General features: G+C 42.9%; 1 pseudogene across 1 annotated transcript in view; it reads left to right on the top strand.

Moving 5' to 3' along the window:
• Positions 1 to 4,739, top strand: part of LOC102449880 (uncharacterized) — a 35,267-nt pseudogene extending 30,528 nt beyond the window's left edge. The window contains exons 17-19 of the transcript XR_016349061.1: positions 1,093 to 1,183; positions 1,315 to 1,392; positions 3,647 to 4,739. The product of XR_016349061.1 is annotated as an uncharacterized LOC102449880 (transcript). The remainder of the gene's footprint in view (positions 1 to 1,092; positions 1,184 to 1,314; positions 1,393 to 3,646) is intronic.
• The last annotated feature ends 13,641 nt before the right edge of the window (positions 4,740 to 18,380 follow it).

Here is an 18,380-nt window from a genome sequence, read left to right as displayed (position 1 = left end):
TGGTGAAATCAATGCCTTTATGGATGCCTTAATCCAGTGGTCCCCAACCTTTTAGGGCTGCTGGGAGCCTGGGGACAGGGGCTGCGCATGTGCCGGGCACCCGGGGTCCGGGGCGCATGAATGGCTCAGGCCGGCCCTGGTCACTAGGAGGGCGCACTAGGAGGGGGCCCATGGCGCCCGCTGGGGCACCGCATTGGGGACTGCTGCCTTAATCTGTTCCTCTGCATGGGTATGTCTACACTACCCTCCTAGTTCGAACTAGGAGGGTAATGTATGCATACCGCACTTGCTAATGAAGCCCGGGATTTGAATTTCCCGGGCTTCATTAGCATAAGCGGGGAGCCGCCATTTTTAAATCCCCGCTGCTTCGAACCCCGTGTAGCGCGGCTACACGGGGCTCGAACTAGGTAGTTCGGACTAGGGTGCCTATTCCGAACTACCGGTACACCTCGTTTCATGAGGAGTAACGGTAGTTCGGAATAGGACCCTAGTCCGAACTACCTAGTTCGAGCCCCGTGTAGCCGCGCTACACGGGGTTCGAAGCAGCGGGGATTTAAAAATGGCGGCTCCCCGCTTATGCTAATGAAGCCCGGGAAATTCAAATCCCGGGCTTCATTAGCAAGTGCGGTATGCATACATTACCCCGCTAGTTCGAACTAGCGGGGTAGTGTAGACATACCCCATGATTTTTATCCATTCTAAATATTCTTGGCTCTCACTTTATTATTGTGGGCATATGAACTAAAATAGGAATTTGCCCATGTGATAATGGGCTGCATTTTTGTTTTTTACATATTTTTATTTTATCTTTTTCATAATAGTAAGCAGACTTCTAGTGACCCTTAGTTCGTTCTTTATATATGAATTGAATCAAATGTTTTATTGTTGAGGTGTGGGAAAGTTTACTGTCATCAAATTCTTTTGCCTTTAAGGTAATATTTGGACTCTCCTTTCAGTGTAGCTAATCCTTTAATGTTAATACAGTATGCTAATATAGCTACAGTATATAATTTGATGGTGATGACTGGAATTCAACAATTCAAAAGACATAATTTAGTTTCATGAACTGTAATATTTTTAACATTTCTATAGAGCAAACCTGGGATCAGTGGAATTGATGGAGAACATGGACCTGAAGGCTTTTATGGTGATATTGGTGACCCAGGAAAACAAGGACCAAAAGGTAGAATGTTTTCAAAATGGAAAATAAAAACATACAATATTCTGTTGAATGAATTACATCAGGAACAAGGGTGAAAGTGCTATTGTTGACAAATAGGGTTGTTATGTAAAGGCACATTTTTGAAATTTTAGGTGAACATGGAGACAAAGGAGATAAAGGTGCCAAAGGTTTTGTGTTTGCTGGCCTTGAAGGCAATCAGGGCCCAAGAGGTACTCCTTTTCATTCTTGAAATCTTTCTTCCTAGAAGTATATTTCTTCATTCATGTTGTACAGTCAGCGGGGTGACAGCTACCGTGGGCCCCGATAAAGGTGTGGGAGGACCAGCTTGAAGTAGCAGGGTCTTGGGTGGTCAGCCCTTAGCACCACTCAGACTATGGCATACTTCCCTCCAGCCTTCAGAGCCGCATGGAGCTGTGGAGCAGCACTCCAGTACTCTGTCGGCAATTCAAGATATATAAAAATAAATATATAATACATGGCTCTTTGCACTCTAGCCACAGCTATTTTGGCTCTTCTTCTCTAACTGGTTGGCCACCACATTCTAGCCCAGTTCCCTTGCTGTTTGGTGAGCTGGCACCAGCAGTGATATTGAGATAACTCCACCAACCCCCATTAAGGGCTCATGCTCAAGGACTGAAAGTATGACTGGTCATATACAAGCTGGACAGGGGAAAATAAAGGGCAACAGTCATGTGCAGTTTGGCCTGATGTGATTCAGTCTTTATGAGAAGGTTCTTTATATGGATTTTTCGAAGTATCCATGTAAATAATTTTATGAGAAAAGCTGCATGATCTTTATCTGCTTTTGACTTAAAGGAAATCAATCTGTAAATAACCAGACTATGTTAATAGTTTACCGTAAAGTGTTTACAATTAAGAAGTTTTTTAAAATCTGCCATGACAGGATGCTGTGCAGACATACAACCTATTGAGGCTTTACATGGTGCTTTTATAAATCTTTTCAGAAGTTTGCATATACACAGGATCATACCGGCATCAATTCACTGGATACCTCTCCTATATCCATAGCACATGAAAGTGTTTACCAAAACCACCATAAAGCAGTATGTGCTACATAGGCACAAAAGGAGAAAAGGGGGCAATTGCCCAGGGACTGGGGACTCAAAGGGGTGCTGTCACTCTGGACCCCATTGAATTGCCACCAGAGGACTGGAGATAGATAGAAATAGTACAAAAAATGTAGTGATAAAAATAACATTAAAGGACATTTTGGACAAAAACCAATAAAAAAGTCTCTAGTCATTTAAAAAGTTCACGGCCAATCCATAGATCTTCAGAGAACTAGACAAGGAACAAACATCAAATAAAAAACTCCCCACCTTTAAAAAAATACAGTAATATTCTCACACCAAAAAAAAAGCATCCCCACCATGTATTTTAAATTTAACATGAATGCTCTATTAGGTCCTGTGAGTTTTTAAAAATTAAACTGAACTGAGAAGTAAATTAGCACAATATGAAGTGCCTGTTTCACTCCACGTTGTTGATCACTGGTATGGTTTCCTCATTTTTTTACTTATGAAGATTATGGTTTTTTATAGTTCTAAAAATTCAGGTCTGTTTCAGACTGCAAATATGAGAGGTTCAAAAACAATAAGGAAGAGACTCATATCTCAGAATAATTGCTTCAGCCTGGCAAACAATGGCCTTTGAATTTTTTTTTAAGAAACACAGTGTAAACCAGGACAATGTAGCACTTTAAAGACTAACAAGATGGTTTATTAGATGATGAGCTTTCGTGGGCCAGACCCACTTCCTCAGAAGTGGGTCTGGCCCACGAAAGCTCATCATCTAATAAACCATCTTGTTAGTCTTTAAAGTGCTATGTTGTCCTGCATTTTGCTTCAGCTACCCCAGACTAACATGGCTACATTTCTATCAGTGTAAACCAGGTACATGCTGATTCTTTTTTTGCCCTGGAATTTAAATATGACATCTGCCTTATTCTGTATCTATGAAGACTTTGAGTTTAAGGTGCTTCAGCCTCAGCCCCCCTCCCTTGCTCTAACCCAATGCCCCACCCCTCCACCAGAGCCAGGCACCCCCAGCTCTAACCCAATGCCCTCCGCCCTCCCCCACAGAACCAGGCACCCCCTGCCCCCTGCTCTAACCCAATGCTCACCCCTCCCATAGCCAGGCACTTCCAGCCTCCTCCCCCCGTGCTCTAACCTAATGCCTGGGTCTCACTGAAGCTGCTGCTGCCACACGCTTCTCCCTCCAGGTGCTGGGGCACATGTGCAGAGGGGACGGCCGTAAGCAATTCGGGCACACAGTTCAGAACTACCAAAACCTGCATTTCTTGGAGCAAAGAGCTGCATGTGGCTCAAGAGCTACAGGTTGGCCACCCCTGGGCTAGAAGAACCATAGGTCTTTTCCATCTATTGCTCATATTGAGTTTTAAGCATAATTTACATTTGTCTTGCTTGCTGCTCTTTTTTTAAGGTGCATGTGGAAGAAGTGGACTAGCGTTCGATGGAATTCCAGGTCTGCCTGGCCCATGGGGACATATGGAGCAGTCTGGTTTGAGAGGATACCCAGGAGATAGAGGGCCTCCAGGTATATGTAAGGTTGTGATCCTTATATTCAAAATGATATAGATCAGCAAAGCGAGCCTTCATCTTCTTTTATATGACAAAGAAACTGAGTGAAGATTTCAGAGACAGGAACGTCAAAAAACCCTTGTGCTGTGGAAGAAAACGAGTGTAAATGAACAATGAAAGTATGTATTTGCTTTCTTTTAAAAATGGAAACCTTTTGAAAAATACATTTGAATCATTGTGTAATTTAGTTAGTTCACTTTGTGAATTTTTAATGCAAAATAACAACATGATAATCCTACCTAAAAAGTGGCAAACCACTCCACTTAAATGGCACCTGTTGTGATAGAGTATATTTGATTTTAAAATACTTTTACTTTTTAATTGTGGAATAGAATCTGCAACTTATATTAATATAAAGCAATGCCATCCAAACAACTATTTTTTTCTGAATTTACCTAGGAGTGTTTTATAATAAAAGTTGAAAAACACTGGTAAGTTTTTTTAATAATATGGAAGTCCATCTCATGTGATGCCTACCTGTATTTCCAACATGAAGTATTTATGGCATCTGCTGAAGATAAGATTGTCCACCCATGGCATATCTTCATGAACAAGCAATATATGCATTAATTTTAAGGGGAAGGAACGCTGCTAATTTCAGCAGTGATTAAAACCTATTTTGCAAAGAAATTACTAAGAATAACTCACAGGCCATAATATAATGTTGCTTATTCAATGCACTGTGTCAGGACTCAACACCATTTACTTTTCTTGCTGTTCTTGCAAAAAACTTTTTATCACATGTCAATATTTTATTTGAGTCTCAAGATAGGACTCATTCTTGGTCTGCATGTCATTCTACTGCATCATCAAGCTTAGTTCCAGCTTGTATTTGAATGGCAAGTCTTTGCTCCCTGCTTTAATCTTGTTATGTGTGTAAAACTTTGAACCCATAGGGCCCCCAGCCCCTAATTGGGAATTTCTATGCAATACTGCAGCACAAAGAACTAGTATGATGTTGACAATAGTATGGAGGGCACCAATACTGACTGTTTTTGGAAACTTCACTGCTCCTATAATAACTCTTGTAAGTGAATGCAAAATTTCCATGGGTTCCAATACATCCAAGGATTGACTCAAGCTGTTTATAATCATACTTAAACAGACTAAACTCCAGATCCAGTGTTTGGGATCAGATTGAAAATGCAATGAGGGGAAATTACACTTATGTGCACAGAATAAGCATTATCTCCACTGTTTTGAGATCAGGGAATATCTATGCTTTTGGGGCAAAGGACTTGTTCTGATGCTCCACCCTCAAAATCTAATGGCTCATGTAGGATTTCAGAAATCTTTCAGAAGGAATACTCTTGTGCCAACAAACTATTTTCTAGAGTAACCTTGGAAGGATAAAGTAGTTACTGAACATTTTTCATTGTCTTTAACTTAGGAGTTACCCATAATGTTCAAATGACCTATGACTGAGGAAGTGGGAAAGAGGGGACACTCAGAGCTCCAATGATGGAAGTCCTGTTTGCAGTATCTGCTCAGGAAGAAAAAAAATCATATCTTCACCTCCACAACAACATTTTCAAAGAGTAGCAGGACTACTCCAGGTGATAAATAACTTCACTAATCCAGGTTGTTTGCATCCAATAACAGAATTCAGTGTTTCTCACTTTGAGGACTTTTCGTATTGAAAATGAGACACTTGCTTAAAAATCAATTGCAAGGTTTAGTTTAGGCCCAAATACTATGTATGAGGCTAAGAAGCTGACTTGGGCACAGTAGAATTGTGCAATAGGATGGAGGAAAGAAATTATTTTCCCCAACCCAAGATGTAGTGGTGACTGCAGAGCAGCTCAGTTTCTATAAGTCTACTTGTGTAGGTTTTATATGGACACTTTTATGGCAAAGATCACCTGATGTTCCTGTTAAATATGGTTCTACAAGTTCTTAGAGTGTGAATAAGTTTTTAATCTTGGAAGAAATTCTTCAATGGTTTTTGGTGATAGTTTCTTTGGACACGCTGTGTTAAGTGATGAAGGCGTATCTTCTTTACCCTAGTTCCTTTAACTGGAGTCAGTTCTTGAGACAGGCTCCTCTTTTATCTGCCATGGTTAAGAAGGACCAGTGGATCCATAATATGGTAGGCACCCCTTCCTCCAAAGAGATGCTTAACCAATCAATGTAATTAATTAAAAGAAAAATAAATGCATATTTTAGAGAGAGAACTTTTCAACATGGTATCAGAACATGCTAAATACGCCAAGAAATTCAATTATAAATCAGTTGTTAAATATGAAAAGCATATTAAGTGAGTTTTCATGTATGTTTCCCATTGGAGGCAGAAGCATACCAATAAAAGAATGTAGCTGCATTAAAAAAAATAATTTACCATATAAATCTTGCTACAGTTTAAGCCCTGTTCTATGACAATTCTGCATAAATCTTCCACTGGGTGGCTGGTACTCTAAAAAAATATTACTGATTCACTCATACATATCTTTGGTAAGATATTAAACTATAAAACCTCTGTTTCTCGCTTCCTCTATCATATCTACCCACAATTCCTCAGCAACCATACTGCTTTGTTCTCCCTGCTGCCTGCCCTGAAGAAGAAGAAGGCTGATACTGAGTTTGAGAGAAAGGGAGCCCTCCCAATTTTGGTAGGTGATTGCTGTTGCTGAAGTTAAGAGGGAGTCTGTACCAATGCTTCTGTTTACTCATTTCTTCCTGCTTGTGGGAGGAGGCTAGGCCCCACCTTGCTCAGCCCTCCACTGATGCTGTATCTATGGGAGGCCAATGCTGCCATTGTTGGACGGGTCAGATATTGTCTTTTGCCATTCTTCATAGAATCCTAAAATCCTAGGGCTGGAAGAGACCTCAGGAGATCCAGTCCAACAACCCTAATAAAAGCAGGACCAATCCCAACTAAATCATCTCAGCCAGGGCTTTGTCAAGCTGGAACTTAAAAACCTCCAGTGATGGAGATTCCACCACCTCGCTGGGTAACCCATTCCAATGCTTCACGGCCTTGCTAGTGATTTTCCTAATATTCAACCTAGACCTCTCCCACTGCAACTTGAGACCATTGCTCTTTGTTCTGTCCTCTGTCATAACTGCGATCAGTCTCTCCATCCTCTTTGGAACCCTCCTTCAGGTAGTTGATGGTTGCTATCAAATCCCCCCTAACTCTTCTCTTCTCTAGGCTAAATAAGACTAAATCCCTTTGCCTCTTCTCATAAGTCATATGCTCCAGCCCCCTAACCATTTTGGTTGCCCTCCGCTGGATTCTCTCCAATGTGTCCACATTGGAGATCCCTGTAATGGGGAATCAAAAATTGGACACCATATTCTTTAGTACTGAATAAAGGGGAAAATCACTTTTCTAGATCTACTGGCAATGTTCCTACTAATGCACCCCAATATGTTGTTAGCCTTCTTGGCTACAAGGACACACTGTGGACTCATATCCAACTTCTCGTCTACTGTAACCCCCAAATCCTTTTCTGTAGAACTGTTGCTTAGTCATTCAGTCCCCAGTGCTTGGGATTCGTTCATCCCAAGTGCAGGAGTCTGCAGTTGTCCTTGTTGAACCTCATCAGATTTCTTTTGGTCCAATTTTCCAATTTGTCTAGGTCACTCTGGACCCTATTTCTACCATCCAATGTATTTACCCGTTCCCCTACCTTAGTATCATCCATGAATTTGCTGAGGGTGCAATCAGTCTCCTTATCCAGGTCCTTAATAAAGATGTTGAACAAAACTAGTCTTTGGGGCACTCTGCTTAATACCAACTGCCAACCAGACATGCATTGATCACTACCCATTGAGCCCAGTGACCTAACCAGCTTTCTGTCCACCTTACAGTCTGTTTATCCAATACTTCTTTAACTTGCTGGCAAGAATACTGTGGAAGACAGTATCAAAAGTTTTGCTAAAGTCCAGGTATATCACATTCACTGCCTTCCCCATATCCACATAGCCACTTACCTTGTTATAGAAGACAGTCAGGTTGGTCAGGCATGACTTGCCCTTGGTGAATTCATGTTGACTGTTCCTGATCATTTTCCTCTCTTCCAAGTGATTCAAATGGATTCCTTGAGGATCCCCTTCATGATTTTTCCTAGGACTGACTTGAGACACGAATGCAGAATCCTGACTGAGGCAACTTTGAAACAGTCCTTGCTATGAAAGCCTAAAAGACAAACCAACAAACAGAGGAAATAGATATGATACACAAGTAACTGGTCAAGGTGCAGGTTGGCATGTTTTGTTAAACTTCGTGGATTTGTATGGGGGATGGGAATAGAAGATAGACAGGAAATAGGATGAAAGTAGAAAAGAGACTAAGTATAGAATTGTGCTGAAAGAACAGTGGAATTAAAGGGGGAAGCAAACCAGTATGGAGAGGATCAAACCAGTATATTTGATCAGAGAAGAGTTCAAAGTCTGTACACATTTACATGCTCATTATCATAGCTTGAGACGTAGGATAGTGAGGCTGTGCTGAGGATGGAGAGATTCTATAGGACTGTTTTTGAAGCATCCTCTGTTGGACACATGGGTGGCAATTTTGCAGATCATTGCCTGAGAGAGGCTATGGTTTGCAAAGGGTAAGGGCCCTGGAATTGCTCTTGCAGTAGCTTGTACTCTCCCAAACAATGGAAAGTGTTCTACCCACATCTGCTCTCTGTATTGAAAGTGACACTGAAGCATTTCTGAATCAGTTTTTAAATGTCTGTGGTTTCTCTGTTCATTGTTGTAAACACTCTCTTAGATGTTTGAAAATAACTCCCCCCACACTTATTCTGGCTATTTTCCCATTCAATGAATATTTTCTCCTCAGAATGTATCCGACAGTGTTTTTTATCCATGAAAATTTATGTCCAAATTAATGTGTTGTCTTTAAGGTGCCATAGGACTCCTAATTGTTTTCTCCTCTCTCACTTGTTTGAAGAGCATGTTGCCACCATGGTTGTTGGTGTTAGCACCACTCCTGGTGATGTGCATTAGTCTTATCAGCAGAGCACTGATGACTAATTGGGTTTCTTACTGTTTGTTGATCCAGTTCTTTATTGGAGCAAGGAATCAGTAACATACTAATGCCCAGTTCCTTAAAGGTATTTAGGAGCCTAGCTCCCATTGAAATCAATGGATACCTAAATATCTTTGAGGATCTGCACATGAGTGATCCTCAGTAGTGGATTTAAGAATTTACATATTAACCCAGCCAAACAATAGTATTTTTAGCAGCCAGGTGGAGCTCTTGGAGACCAATTGGTTAGCTGGTCCAAAATGTGTATCATTGTTTGTTCTCCAGTCTCCCTCCAGATGTAGGAGGAGCAATGTGGCTCAGAACTGGAAGCCATGGAAGGTGAGTCGAACAGAGTGGTCCTATGATGATGTGCATTGTAGAGCTGAGTTGCACGTCAACAAGTTTGGTGAGTGCTGACTCACTCAATACTGATTCACACTGCTTTGCTATTGTGTATGAGATAGCAAAGGCTGAGGTCCTTAGGGCTGGAACGTCAGCTCGTCATGAAGAATCTGCTAGTTTGCTGAGAAGTTTGTTGCGTGTCTTGACCTTTACTGTTATCTTGCTTAGGTGGCTTTTGTGTGTCAATGTTTGGATGAGGATCACACCTAAGTAAACTGAATATGCTTCATGCTTCAGCCACTAACCTTAGAGGAAAGGAAATGATAAGTTATTAAATTCTTTAAAAAAGCCAGAGGAAATTAAAAATATCAAAAAAAGGGAGAGGTCTGGGAGTGATATTTTTTATTTATTTGGATTCAGAACACATGGAACAGCCTGCTGGATTTAAGTACTATTCCATGGTCAAATGTGTTTTTCACCATGGTCCTTTGTAGTGAGGAATCTATAATTTAAGACAAACCACAATCAGTTCTTGGGATGGAAAAATAACTCTTTATTTATGAGAAGACAGGGAAAGGAAAAGTTTTTATTATCTTCTGTTCTGTAACTACTTTTAATTTCCATTTCAATGGTTACAGAAACGGCAACTGAAGACAATTAACCATGTTGGGTCTTCATTGGTTTGCACAAAGTGCACATTATTTGTGAAAGAATGCTCGTGTGCTAACAGTGCAAGTCCTTACAAATCATAGGTTAATCATTTTGAACTATAGATAGGCAAGTCTTATGGGACAATACTAATGCATGTAGTACAAAACCAAGTATATGAACATGCAACAATATACATATTGCATAGGAGCACCCATCCTGCACTCTCGACTAGACTTCATGTTGATTCTCACAGGCTAATAATGAGAGACTTTTCTTCAGTTTGCTACATTCAAAATGGTTGCCAGGAAGCAGCAACCACAAATACAATTTAGCTGTTATTGCAGCATTTCAGTAATTCCTTCCTCCCTCTTTGGGTTCATCAGCCTTATAACTCCCTCCTCTCAGAGAGGGCACGTCTACACTAGCTCGTTAGTTTGAGCTAGGTAGGGTAATTAGGGCAAGCGGAGTTGCAAATGAAGCCAGGGATTCAAATATCCTGGGCTTCATTTGCATATTCCTGGGTGCCACCATTTTTAAATCCCCCTTAGTCTGAACTCCATGCCCGTGGCTACATGCGGCACGGAGTAGGTAGTTCAAATTAAAGATCCTAATTTGAACTACCGTTACTCCTAATTCCAAGAGGCATAACGGTAGCTCGAATTAGGATCTTTAATTAGATCCTGGTCAGTTTTAAAAGCAGCGGACTTGGGGAAGCTGTGGGGAAGAGCAGCTGGGGTTCTGCTGGGTTGGTCCCACAGCGCCGCCCCTCACCTGAGCGGCGCTGCGGGACCAACCTGGTAGCTCCCCAGCTGCTCTGCTCCACACAGATTCCCCAGGTCCGCTGCTGGTCAGTTTCAGTAGCGGCAGCAGCAGACTTGGGGAAGTGGTGTGCAGCAGCTTCAATTGTCCGGCTGGCCGGAGCACTTCCGGGTTCCAGTTGATGCTGGACTATTGGGAGTGCCAGACCACTGGATGATGGACAATTGGAGTTTTACTGTTTGTATGTATCATAGACTCATAGAATACTAGGACTGGAAGGGACCTCGAGAGGTCATCGAGTCCAGTCCCCTGCCCTCATGGCAGGACCAAATACTGTCTAGACCATCCCTGATAGACATTTATCTAACCTACTCTTAAATATCTCCAGAGATGGAGATTCCACAACCTCCCTGGGCAATTTATTCCAGTATTTGACCACCCTGACGGTTAGGAACTTTTTCCTAATGTCCAACCTGAACCTCCTTTGCTGCAGTTTAAGCCCATTGCTTCTTGTTCTATCCTCAGAGGCCAAGATTAACAAGTTTTCTCCCTCCTCATTATGACACCCTTTCAGATACCTGAAAACTGCTATCACGTCCCCCCTCAATCTTCTCATTTCTAAACTAAACAAACCCAATTCTTTCAGCCTTCCTTCATAGGTCATGTTCTCTAGACCTTTAATCATTCTTGTTGCTCTTCTCTGGACCCTCTCCAATTTCTCCACATCTTTCATGAAATGCGATGCCCAGAACTGGACACAATACTCCAACTGAGGCCTAACCAGAGCAGAGTAGAGTGGAAGAATGACTTCTCGTGTCTTGCTCATAACACACCTGTTAATGCATCCCAGAATCATGTTTGCTTTTTTTGCAACACCATCACATTGCTGACTCATATTCAGCTTGTGGTCCACTATAACCCTTAGATCCCTTTCTGCTGTACTCCTTCCTAGACAGTCGCTTTCCATTCTGTATGTGTGAAACTGATTGTTCCTTCCTAAGTGGAGCACTTTGCATTTGTCTTTATTAAACTTCATCCTGTTTAGCTCAGATCATTTCTCCAATTTGTCCAGATCATTTTGAATTATGACCCTATCCTCCAAAGCAGTTGCAACTCCTCTCAGCTTGGTATCATCTGCAAACTTAATAAGTGTATTTTCTATGCTAATATCTAAATCATTGATGAAGATATTGAACAGAGCCGGGCCCAAAACAGACCCCTTCGGAACCCCACTTGTTAGACCTTTCTAGCAGGACTGAGAACCATTAATAACTACTCTCTGAGTACGGTTATCCAGCCAGTTATGCACCCACCTTATAGTAGCCCCATCTAAGTTGTATTTGCCTAGTTTATTGATAAGAATATCATGCGAGATCGTATCAAATGCCGTACTAAAGTCTAGATATACCACATCCACCGATTCTCCCTTATCCACAAGACTCATTATCCTATCAAAGAAAGCTATCAGATTGATTTGACATGATTTGTTCTTTACAAATCCATACTGGCTGTTCCCTATCACCTTACCACCTTCCAAATGTTTGAAGATGATTTCCTTAATTACTTGCTCCATTATCTTCCCTGGCACAGAAGTTAAACTAACTGGTCTGTAGTTTCCTGGGTTGTTCTTATTTCCCTTTTTATAGATGGGCACTATATTTTCCTTTTCAGTCTTCTTCAATCTCTCCTGTCTTCCATGATTTTCCAAAGATGATAGCTAGAGGCTCAGATACCTCCTCTATAAGCTCCTTGAGTATTCTAGGATGCATTTCATCAGGCCCTGGTGACTTGCAGGCATCTAACTTTTCTAAGTGATTTTTAACTTGTTCATTTATTATTTTATCTTCTAAACCTTCCTCCTTCCCACTAGCATTCACTATGGGTATGTCTACACTACCACCCTAGTTCGAACTAGGGTGGTAATGTAGTCAACCGGAGCTGCAAATGAAGCCCGGGATTTGAATTTCCCGGGCTTCATTTGCATGTTGCCGGGCGCCACCATTTTTAAATGTCTGCTAGTTCGGACTCCGTGCCCCGCGGCTACACGCGGCATGAACTAGGTAGTTTGGACTAGGCTTCCTCGAGGAGTAACGGTAGTTCGGAATAGGAAGCCTAGTCCGAACTACCTAGTTCGTGCCGTGTGTAGCCATGGGGCACGGAGTCTGAACTAGCGGACATTTAAAAATGGCGGCACCCGGCAACATGCAAATGAAGCCTGGGAAATTCAAATCCCGGGCTTCATTTGCAACTCCGGTTGGCTACATTACCACCGTAGTTCGAACTAGGGTGGTAGTGTAGACATACCCTATGTTAGGCTTAGCTAGAAAGAAGTGATTTGGACTAATTTACAGTGTTACCAACTTTACCTTTCTAGTTTACTAGTCTCGGGGAGGCAATCAGTTTTTCCAAGTTTCTGTCCAAGATCAGGACAGGAAGCCACTGGGAGTGATATCATGTTCTTCAGTTGAACGTGAAGTGGCTACCCTTCTGTAATGAGATTTACAGTATAAATCTCTCTTTAACTATGTCTGGCTAATCAGATAGCAGGGCAAAGAGTGATTTCCTCCTCTCTCCAGTTCCCCTCCTCACTTTCATTAGACTAGAAGTTAGCAACTCTTCCTCTCAGAAATGGTTTTCACCAAATGTATCCTGATTGGATTACTACTATATGCTCTTGAAACTGTATCTGAAGGCCATTTGGACTCTTCTGCTAATGCAGAGTTTTATGATTAGAGTATGTCGTTGCTGGGCCCCCAACACTCACCTGGTTCTCAGATGGTTTCAAAGCACAAATCAAGGTGTAAATTGTAATCTATTAGGTCTTTATAGCCAAGGCCGTGGTTTTCTGGAAGACTAATTCTTCTAGAATTGGTTGTGATGAATGTGAATGGAGAGGGAGGGCTAACTGGTAATCTGATGGGGGAAGGCAGCCCATGAAAGAACGGGTTCATCATTCTAAGAAATGCTAGGAGGGCAACACAGCAACCAGGGACAGTGTGAGAGCTATATGTTGCATGGGCTGCCAGGGCATTGGGTTCTCCAGGGACAATGAAGACCTGTGACTGCCACTTCTGCTTGCTGGGATGCCAAGAGATGTTGGTGGAAAGGGGGGTTGGTACATGAGACCAGGGGAAGGCCTAGAGCATCTTACAGAGCTGGCTCCAGCACCAGCGAACTATGGCTTAAAGCTGCTGTTTATTAATCCTATCACATTTCACATGGGCCACGGCTTTGTAGGTTAGGCCACACCATTACCACATTCCTCCTTGTTGGCAAGGCTAGGTCAGTTCCCATGTTAAAGGGTTATCTCCTCTGCTGTCATAAATGAGCCTCATTGCATGGAAGGCTATGACATCATGCTGATTGACACCAGCTGACAGTCTGCTCCAAGGTCACCCACTCTTGCTATTTCTGCAGGATAATCCATGGACCCAATGTGCCATGGGAGAGGCAGGAAACCATGTTCACTTCTGCTGTCTGCCCTCCAGGCGGCAATGTAGTCACAGTCATCACACCCTTAAGTCTCACTTCCCCCGACCCCCACCCCAACTCATTGGGGTTTGGTTTTTGCAGGAGATTCTTCACTGCCTCATGAAGGAGTCAAAATCAGCAAAAAAGAGTTTATTTTGAATGATCTGGCAAAAACACAAACTGCACTCAGGGCTAGCTCCTGTCCACAGGCTGTTCCATCAGTCACATAAAGTCATCCCAGGAGCCAGGCAGCTGGTAAATTATCAGGTCAGCAGAGTTCAAAGGTCTGCCATCCACCAGTACAGTTACCAGACTGTGGACCATAGAGGCCTGGAATTGGACACAGAGACATGAGGGGCAGTGGTAAAACTGCGCATGCATCTCAGGATGGGAAATGCAAGGGCAGGCAAGGTTGCATGCAAGGGCTGAAGGACACTGATTGATCAGTGTGAGTAGGAGACCAAGACTGGAATAGCTGGGAGCTGCAGGTACGGGGCAAGGAGAATTCAGAGCTGTGATTGAAGCATTCCTAGGGGTGGCTGGTCAGGACAGAGGTTCAGACTAAGCATTGTTTAGTGGTGCAGGTGCTAACCACTTGGAAACCCATGTTCAATTCCTCACTCTGCTACCAATGTCCTGTGTAAACTTAGGCAAGTGGCTGAGCCTCTCCATGCCTCAGTTTCCCATCTATGCAATATAACACTGCCCTGACTCACCAGGATAGTGTGAGGAAAAATAGTCAAGGTTGTGGTTTGTACAGACACTACAGTAATGGAGACATGGCAGTTCCACAAAGAGCCATGTAGGGCCCTGGGACTGGAGAAACAGTTGGCTAACAGTTCATTCTGCAATGCTGAGCCAGCTAGTATTGTTCCTGTTCATGAACATAGCCACCCCCTTGCACAAGCTCTAAATAATCTGCTCTATTCTGACCATTTGGCTTTCCAAGTTCTCATCAACCCAGGACTGATTTGCACCTGCTAATCTCTCTCTCTCTAAGGGTATGTCTACACTAGCTCGTTAATTTGAGCTAGGTAGGCAAATGAGGCAACTGGAGTTGCAAATGAAGCCCGGGATTTAAATATCCTGGGCTTTATTTGCATGTTCCCGTCCAGTTGCCATTTTGAAATTTCACTAGCCCAAACTCTCTGCTGCACGGCTACACGCAGCAGTGAAATGTTAATTTGAACTAAGTCCTTAGTTCGAATTAACTGTTACTCCTCATTCCATGAGGAGTGGAATTGCAACCCTACCAATTGGATGGGAGCGGGGACATGGAGGGAGCTGGCCTAGGAAATTGAAACACCTACACGCCCTATGCAGCCAAAAGAAACTTGCCACATCCTGAAGTGTTGGTTATATGCCAGGAACAGCCACAGTCCCCAGCTGAGTTCAGGCTCCGTTGTGCAGGCAAACACAGCAGTAGACTGATAAAGAGCAATCTGGCACAGTAACTAAGTAGATGTGAAGCAAAAAGCAAGTCCAGGGAACAGAGAAGGCATGACAAGGCCATAGCCAGATTTTCAGAGTGAAATCCACACATACTGCATTTCCTGTCCTTCCCTTTCTCCACCTTTCAGCCCCAGCCCTTCCATGGCCATGTGGGTCTAAGGTCAGTTCTACACTAGAGAAAAAAGTCGACCTAAGATATGCAATTCCAGTTATGAGAATAGCGTAGCTGGAGTTAACATACCTTTGTTCAAATTTCCACGGTCGATGGGAGAAACTTTCCTGTCACTTCCCTTACTCCTTGCAAACAGGTGGAGTACTGGAGTCTACAGGGAAGCCATCAAAAGTCGATTTAGCGGGTCCTTACTAGACCCACTAAATCAAACCTGGGAGATTGATCTCCATATCATCTGTCTCTCAGTAATTGGAGACAAGCCGCAAGCAAGGAGAATCCCTGGGTACTGTCAGCCAGCTTTGATTTCATCCACTAGAGGGCAGTATAACACAGTAGTTGGCTTCTTGCTGTACAGTATCCTGAGTTGAGCTGTTTAATTTCCAAGCAATGTTCACAACCTGTATACAAGGACTGATCAAACCCAGTGGAATGTTTCTCTGTTCAGGTAAAGAGACAAAATATGGTTCAGGGCCTGGATTTAATTATCTGTTTCCTATGTACTAAATCCCCCAAAACACCAAGACACAAAGCAGGCAGATAGTCAATAGTGACCTCCACGTAATCACATCTAATAGTGCCTTTACTAACAGCCTGCTTGAAATCCAGGCAACACCTGCTGATGTTCTGTGGGTGCCTTCCCTGTGAGGTAGATGTTGTCTGGCTGATAGTTACTCACATAAGTTTGCAAAGGAAGAAAGCTGAGAGATTTCCTTGGGGGCATCCAAAAAGACCAGGGACCTTTGGTTTCCACTTCTTCCCTGCATTATAATCTTCACTTTCTTTGGCTGTGCTTGATGCACCCATGATGCAGCCCAGTTCTCACAGGAACAGCAGCTCTTGTGAGTAGACTGTGGAGAACTCGCTCAGTTAAGGATGAAGAGTTACTGTCCCTTGGCTGTGGCTGAAGCACCCCTCATCCCATCCCTTTTAATAAAGGGATAGAGAATAAGACAGATAATATTTTATTGTAGCTGTGTAAATCCATGGTACACCCACATCTTGAATACTGAATGCAGATGTGGTTGCTTCATCTCAGAAAAGGTATCTTAGCATTGGAAAAGGTTCAGAAAAGGGAAACAAAAATGATTAGGGGTTTGGAATGATGGCCATATGAGGAAAATTAATAAGACTGGGACTTTTTAGCTTAGAAAAGAGGTAAATAAGTATAGATATGAGACAGGTCTATAAAATCATGACTGGTATGGAGAAAGTGAATAAGAAACAGTTATTTACTCATTCCCCATAATACAAGACAAGATAAGGGGTCACCAAATGAAATTAATAGGTAGTAGGTTTAAAACAAACAAAAGGAAGTATTTCTTTACACAATGCACAATCAACCAGTGGAACTCCTTGCTAGAAGATGTTATGAAGGCCAGGACTTTAACAGGTTTCAAAACAGAACTAGATAAATTCATGGGAGATATGTTCCATCAATGGCTATTAGCCAGAATGGGTAAGACTGGTGTTCCTAGCTTCTATTTGTCACAAGCTGGGAATGGGAGACAGGGGAGGGATCATTTAATGATCATCAGTTCTGTTCATTCTGTCTGGAGCACCTGACACTGGCCACTGTTGGAAGACAGAATGCTGGGCTTGATGGATCTTTGGTCTGATCCAGTATGGTCATTCTAAGATTCTTATAGCCCATCAGTGGACCCTTGATGATTAGGTTCGGATTGGCAGTGGGTGAGGTGGCAATTTTCCCCTTAAGCATTACTGGATTCTGGGGATTGTTATTGATTATTCATATTAGAGTAGGATTTAGGTGTTCTAGTCGCGGCCAAGGGCTCCACTGTGTTAGGTGCTGTAAGAACAGAGCAAAACCTCAGCTATTCTGTGAAGCCATTGAACACTCTGCCATAAGTCAGTCCCCTCCATCTCCTGTATGTACCATTTATTTCTGATCTGTTTAGATTGCAAACTCTGCAATAAGGACAGCCTGAAACTGCAGCTACCTGGGGAGTCTGTGGTCTTTGCTATATGACATACTTGGAACATTGTGGTAATAGCAATGATAGAACTGAATTCCGTCTGCTCCTAAATCACATCCTCTCTTGCTTATGTGAGCATAGGGAGAATCTCCGTCAGCAGTAGAGAGTCTTTGACACCCACAGCTGAGTGTTTTTGTTTCTAACACAATAGCCATATGAAAAAACTGCAAGACTCTGGCCCTACCTGATCCAGAGCAGAAACTGCAACAAATAGTGTCATGATGTGGAGTCCCAAAATCAGCTGGCAGAGGATGAAGGCGGCTGAAAGGTATGACATGGAAACCCTGATCAGAGATTTCCTTGAGCAGGAGGAGACTGACAATCCATGTCACCTCTGTTTATCTCTCCTGGATAGTCATACTGATGGCAGGACATGAAACGGATGCTAGGATGGCAGCACAGAACAGGCAGAACCAGCTCAAACCTGGCCAGGAGTGAAAGGCATCATGGGATTGGGGGTACAGCAGGTGATACAGGGATCAGTCACCCTTCTTATCCATAGAAGGGCCTCCCCAGCAGCATAGTGCTCCCTATGGGAGCAACATGGAATGCCACTGACTCATCAATACCATTTCTTCAAGTACACTGGGAGATTCCAACCTAAGTGCTGGCCAGGAAGGGCTCTCTTTTCTCTAGTCTGCCAAAAGAGAGGTGATTCCAGCCCTGGGAAAGGAGACTAGCAGAATACCAAGAGCCTGACCCTTCCTGTTGCATGATTGGTGCCTTCCAGCATGGTGGTTTCCTCGGTATTGGG

The sequence above is a fragment of the Pelodiscus sinensis genome, chromosome 3, assembly GCF_052426305.1.
Source record: "Pelodiscus sinensis isolate ZL-2025 chromosome 3, ASM5242630v1, whole genome shotgun sequence".
Classification (NCBI taxonomy): domain Eukaryota; kingdom Metazoa; phylum Chordata; order Testudines; family Trionychidae; genus Pelodiscus; species Pelodiscus sinensis.
Note: the sequence above shows the minus strand (reverse complement) of the source record. Positions and strands in the feature narration are given on the sequence as shown.